This window comes from Pteropus alecto, unplaced genomic scaffold (genome assembly GCF_000325575.1).
Source record: "Pteropus alecto unplaced genomic scaffold, ASM32557v1 scaffold17, whole genome shotgun sequence".
NCBI classification, from domain to species: domain Eukaryota; kingdom Metazoa; phylum Chordata; class Mammalia; order Chiroptera; family Pteropodidae; genus Pteropus; species Pteropus alecto.
The window spans coordinates 3,734,556-3,740,962 of NW_006440645.1; the positions used below are offsets into that span (position 1 = coordinate 3,734,556).

General features: G+C 48.6%; 1 long non-coding RNA gene across 2 annotated transcripts; it reads right to left on the bottom strand.

The window, feature by feature from the left end:
* Positions 1-997: 997 nt before the first annotated feature.
* On the bottom strand, positions 998-6,401 carry LOC107196086. 2 transcript variants are annotated; one of them, XR_001517398.2, is made up of 4 exons: positions 6,132-6,401; positions 5,610-5,741; positions 4,579-4,643; positions 998-1,383 (listed from the first exon to the last, which is right to left on the bottom strand). It is a non-coding gene; the product is annotated as an uncharacterized LOC107196086 (long non-coding RNA). The 2 variants fall into 2 exon arrangements; XR_001517399.2 differs by lacking the exon at positions 998-1,383 and adding an exon at positions 2,005-2,326.
* Between the last annotated feature and the right edge of the window lie 6 nt (positions 6,402-6,407).

Sequence of the window (6,407 nt, forward strand, 5' to 3'; positions counted from 1 at the left end):
CTGTGCCTCAGGGGCTTCGCCAGCCTCTGCTGGTTCTCCTTGACCCTACCTCCGTTGGTAACATGGGTTTAACCTCTGCCATCCTGTACTGAAAGTTCAGAGACAAAGGAGTACAGTATGCAGACAGTTCTGCATTTTCATCCTCACCAGTCCAAAACTGTATATGAAAACATGTCGCTACGTGTGGGACACAACGAAATTTACCTGTATGCAGAACTTAAAATGCACAAAAACTTGCACCTTTGTCTTAGTTATCGTGTCTTGTTTTAGAGCATCATTTGAAAAGAAAAGTATCAAGCCGAGAGTTGAAGAAGAAAAAGTAATCCATTCCAAAACACTGTTCTAATTAAACGGGACGCGTCCCGAGGTATCAGGGCGAGGCAAGGACGCACAGACAACCGTGGATTTGTAAGGTGGTGAGACTCTGACAGGAGAAATGGCAGCTTCCCAAGTTTGCTCAGTAAAAGCAGGGACCGCACCCATCCCTACTGTTCCACGGTTTCCACGGCATCTAAAACAGGGCCTGAAACAAAGCAGACACTTAATATGTTAAGAAAACGAATAGGCTAGCCACAGACTAGGAGAAAACTGGTCCGAAGCCGGTAACTCATAAAGGAATAACGTCTAGGATATACCAAGAATTCCTACAACTCAATAATAAAAGACAAACAACCCAAAACAGGGCACTTGTGGAGAAACAAGAGCCAAGTGATGCTCAGTGTAGAAAAACAACCAGATTCTCAATAACGGAATGAACCCACCAGCGTTACCACCCTCGTATTTTACCCAGACTCCGAATACAATGAATTATTTACTATTCTAAAGAGATGCATTAATTGGCATTAATATAAACATGCCATTAAAAAGGAAATCTGGTATAAAAATATTTCCTTCTATACATTAAGCTCATCCTAATGAACTCTTTAAAAAAACATGGGTAATAATAATTTACATACAAAAAAAACTGAGTTACAATTATTTTTTTTATTTCACAGCCTTTTAAAAAATATAAACCACTACGTATCTTAAAAAACATACACGGAATAATCATTTAGCATCCACAATACTACAAAAATAAAGTAACACAGAATGAAGTGCACGACAGAACAAAATAATCTCTGCCGACCTCGTGTGCCACGTGCGCCTGGCATCAGGAGGGCGGGCAGCGCCCCTTTCCGGCATCAGTTACCACCGAACCCGACCACAGGACCGGTCCTCAGGTGACCATGCTGTTCACACGTGCAGGGTACAGGTGTCGAGTTAATAGCTTGAATCTAGTTCCAGTTTTTCCTTTTCGTCTGGACGACGAGTTCAGTGGCAGGGCAGAATGCGAAGACCACGGAACGCCAAGCACACGGCTGGTTCAAAGCCTCCCAGCTACTTCTAAAACACGAGAAAGAGAAAGATGTGTATGGCGCTGTACAACACAGGAGCCACCAGCCACGTGTGGCCATTTATATTTAAATTATTTAAAGTTGAATAAAATTGAAATGAACTTCCCCAGTCACAAGAGCCGCATTTCAAGGGTTCACTAGCCACACGTAGCCAGTGGCTGCCCAGGTGGGCAGCGCAGACACGGAGCGGCTGTCGCCATGGAAAGCTGCTTTGGACAGCCCTGGACGGGGGAAGTGCTGCTTCTCCCCCGGCGTAGCCAGGGTGTAGGCTGCTTATGGAAGCAGCTCTGCAAAGCAGTTTTTCTCCCAGGATATTCCTAGATTGGGGGAAGTCACGGAAGGGGGGAAAGCAGCTTTCTTTACGTAGAATACCCTCCCCTGCGCAAGAAAGGGGTGATCCTTGCCTGGGGATCAAATACGCAAACAGACTCCACCCGAAGTCTGTCAGGAAAATTGGAGAAGAGATCAAGGAAGCAGATGGGGACGCAGCCAGGCAGGAACAGTCTTCGCCCCCTTCTCAGCCCCCGTAAAGAGCTCGCGCCCACCAAGGGAGCACGCGGGCTCCCAGGGCCCTGCGCTAGGAGGCCCAGGCGTGGGGCAGGCAGGCCGGCGGAGGGGCGAGGTCAGTGCCGCAGGCGCTGGGGAGGGGACCCGCACGCCACTCCACGCTCTCTTAGGGGACAGCAGTGGTGCTCTGTGTCGCCAGTAGCGGAGGTGCTACTGTTTTGATCTGTTTCAAACAGTAGGCACCTTTACCACTGCATGCTTGTTCACCTGACGTCCACCATCATCGTCTTCCTTAGAAGCAAACTCAGGTCCTTGTTGAAGGCGGGCAGACATCCAGCTACAAAAACTACATTTCTTTGTCAGCTTTGCAGGGAGCAGAAGCCAAGGACACAGTCTGGCCAAGGAGACTCGGGCGGCTGAGAAAGCTGTTTAAAAGGGAGCGTGTTCAAAGTGGCAAGCCCTTTGGGCTTCCTCTGGCTTCTCTGGGGGTGGGACAGCGACCGAAGGGAAGAGCCGAGGGAGCTACTCGACCTCCTGGTCACAGGGGAACAGAACAAGATCCCTGCCTTGTTCAAGCCCCTGCTCAGTCCAGTGACTTCGAGACAGAAACCCACCCTGATTCCCGATAGGAAAGCAAGATTTCCATCTGAAAGTAAAAGGCATGTTGCCTGAAGAACCGATACATATTCAGTAAGTTCAAAGACATAGACATAGAAGTTGAATACGAAAGTTTTAACTGGAACCCAGCCCTGTCTGCACAGACCAGGTTGACATGAGAACAGTGGCATCAGAGCAGACACCACGTCCCAGCAGAAAACGAGGAAGTGGGTCAGGGACAGCAGCACAGACCACGTGTCCACGAGTGGAGGAGACGGTTCGCCTCATAATGCAAAATCGCTCTTATTAAGGAAAAGAAGAAGGTTGTTAGCTTAATCCATCAGGAAGTTTCCTTCCTGAGTGCCCATTATGCTCTGATGACTGTCCTAAACACAGGCCTGCCCTTCTGAACACCCAAAGCCCTACAGGGTAAGATGCTGACTGCTAAGATAACCAATCGCATCATTAGGCAACGTACAACTTTATTTGTTGTAGACAGTGAGGAAGAATTTATTTCATTGATTCAAAACAAAAAAACAACTCTACACCAAAGATCTACAACTCAGTTTTCCCCCTTGTATGTGACACAGACACCTGGCAGTGACTTCCTAATGACCCAGAGTTTTAATTGTGGGTTTAGTCTAAGTAAGCACAAGTACCTCGGAGTAGCTATGACAGTTAAAAACAAAGTACAGTGCCCTGCAAACACTTTCTAGATTAGTAGGTAGGAATTAGCAAAAATAAGCATTTCCCACTCTCCTAAATGGTTTAACCATTTACAGTGTTTAAAATTTTGGCTATTAAAAAAATTTAACTCTATTGCACTTATTTTGAAACTACCAACACAAGTGGAAACATGAAATGTCAGGCTAAAAATGGGGTGCTGCATATTTTTTGCTCACCTAGTTCCAAGTTTCCACCCCTGCAAGTGAACCAAAAACAAATCCTGGCACCGTGTCATTCCCAGAAAAGCCAGTGCATGGCACACTCTGGTGAATCGTCTCTCTGGCTCTGTGGAGTCGCTCCAGATGGCATTGGTCCTGTACCTACAGCTGTGCCCTAAAACTGAACTTCAGACCCAGGAATCTACTTTCTTAGACATTTTAGATTTTGCAGGTGTGCGTGTGATGTCATTCACATTCAACTTAAAATGGTTCCCTTTCCAAGGAGAGCTGCAGAGTCACTGAATTCACCAGTTGGGAAACCAGAGAAACAATCGAAATTATCCTAGTAAGATCTGAAGTCATTTTAAAATAGCTAAAATTTAGAAACAATAATGAAATAAGAACACTTGAAATAAGATACTAAGTACTAAATGAATTATAGCCCATTTCCTTATAATGTAAGGAATTCAACTCGGCTTCTAACATTGCTGAAGAGTCACTAAAAACTTTTTATTGAAAATAAACCATGGGAACCTATAATCGAGTTACGCGTATATCATGAGCAGTCATTTTAAATGCTCCTGACTCTTCCCACGTTTCAGTGCCGAGCTCGCAGGTACACCATCTTCAAAAAGAGACTTGGTGCAGTGATTGCTAGGGCCAGGGTGTGGTCAGTGGATGGAGCGGCCAACACGCACAGGCCTGAAACCTAGGCCATCGCGGGTATCAGAGCTTCAGATCAAGAATGTATACAGACAGCAAAAATGTGAGTTCCAAAGTAGTTCGAATTTTGGAGATCAGTCTATGTTGGGTTTAGGGAAAATGATGATTGAATAAATGAAGAGAAAAAGGCAGCCCGTATCCAGTGTCGAAGTTTCAAAGGCAGAGTCTCTAACAAAGCAAGGGCAAGGCCGGGGACCCACGGCACCAACTCCTGAGAGCGAACGTGCGGAACCTTAATCCCCAGGGCGTAGGGCTTAATTCTGGGCGGGGACTGGGCAATAGAAATAAATAGTCCTTTTTTTTATTTGGCCTGGATAAATGGGAACTTAGTAATTCATGAGTTAGATTACAAGGAAGTCATAAAACGGCACCGGTCACAAGACAGAAAGGCAACCAGCCCTTTCGTAGGAAACCAAGTCAGTAGAAGCAGCAGAGAGACTGACTTAGCACTGGGATGGCAGCGAACTACTCACCCCCCGTCTCTGTGGTCTCCTGTCTGGAGAGTCAGGGGTGCTGAAGGCTCTGGGCGCCCGAGGCACTGGCAGGAAGAATAAGGCATCACGAAATCAGAAGTCAAGCAGGAGGTTAAAATAATTTGCATCCTGGTTATTTATAAAGTATGAGGTGACTGTTCTCCACCCTTGTAAAGAACTATCATTGCTAATTAATTACGCCCACACTCATCCACAACATCCACATGAACCACACAACCCTACAGCTAACCGCCACTGCAGAGGTGTCAACCAATTAGAAAGGTATTGTTTAAAGCACAATGTACAATCACTGCAGTCGACCCTGGGATTCCAATCAAGTCTCACTGGGGCTCTGATGGACGGCTGCACATGTAAGCGACAATCTGCTCACGGCGTCACAGTTCGAATAAGCCTCTTGCTTCATTAACAACAGGTCCACTCTAGCAAAGTGAAATAGGCCAAAAACTCTCCCTATAATTAGTCACCTAAGTGAGACTATTTTTCCTTTCTCTGGAATTATCAAAACATATTGTCTTCTACTTCACTTTCATATTATCGACTTGGGCAAAACTTAGTATTTTGTTGTCTTTAGCCTCTGGGCATGGTCTTTCTTTGTGCCTAAAAATTAACAAGTGTTTTCAATCTTAGTCATGACATGGACAGCTTACCCCACCCTAACGGGACCAACCCTCTGTTCTGAAGACAAATTCTATCTGCATTATGGATTCCAACCTCAAGAACCTCTGCACTGTTTTCCAGAGAGCCGCCTGAGGATTACATCTGCAGACACCCACATCCCCTTCTACCTCCCGAGGTCCTCCACCTGGAGCCCATGCCTGCCCCGAGGCGGGAACCAGTTCTGCTGGCTGGTTCCAGCCGCAGCTCAAGGTTCTGAGCTGGGGAGGGCCCTGCATGTCACTGCACCCATTCCCTCCAGCCCACCCTCTCGCTGTTTGCAGACCTTGTTCTTCATAAGTTTAGCCACAGCCAGGGACATAGCGAAACCAAGGGGGGCCCCCCTTACCACTTACAGAAAATTCCCATCGGTGGTTTGGCCCCCTCCCAGGGGGTTGCAGTCCCCGGCTATAACTGAGGCTTCCGCTCTGTGCACCCGACCAGGGCAGCAGCTCGGCTCCAGATGACATAAATCGAGGGAAAGGCATCTGGAAAACGAAGGTGTTATTTCCCAGACCAGCACGGGCTGGAGGGCGCTCCGAGCACAGGGTGAGGAGTCCGCTCCTGCCTGTCCTGGCCCCGCACTGCTCTATCCTGCGCCCTGATGCACAGCCTCGCCCCTCCTTGTCCTTTTCCCAGGGGCCCTACAATGTAGGGACAGCATCTCTTTTGCCGGCCTGCCATCCCCCCTAATCCCCCCGCCCCCACCCAGCATCCCCAAAGGACTCTCACTAAAGCTCACCCTCCCGCGGTTCCAGATCCTAAACCCACGGGCGGGGCAGCCAAAACAGGATGTAGGAAATTAAGGGTGGGGGGGGGGAGGAACTCCCCATAAAAAAACAGGCCACTGGATCCCTCCCCGGCGCCGCCAGTCGCACCCCATCTAGCGTCCCCCGAAGCGCGCGGATCTCTGAAGCAGCATTTGCAGGACTTCGAGCGCGCCCCGCTTCTTCCGGCCTCCCGTCCCCAGACCCGCTCCCTCAGTAACTGGGGATTTAGGTTGACATTCGATGCTGTTTGGAAGCGGCTGGACCGAACTGTCTGCATAATTCCGTTTCCGTCCCCCGGGGACGAGGGGAAAGGCCCCGGGCCGGGAAGAGGCTGCAGGCGCCCGGAGGATGCGGCTCCGCGGCTGCGCCCCCTGCCCGGGAAAG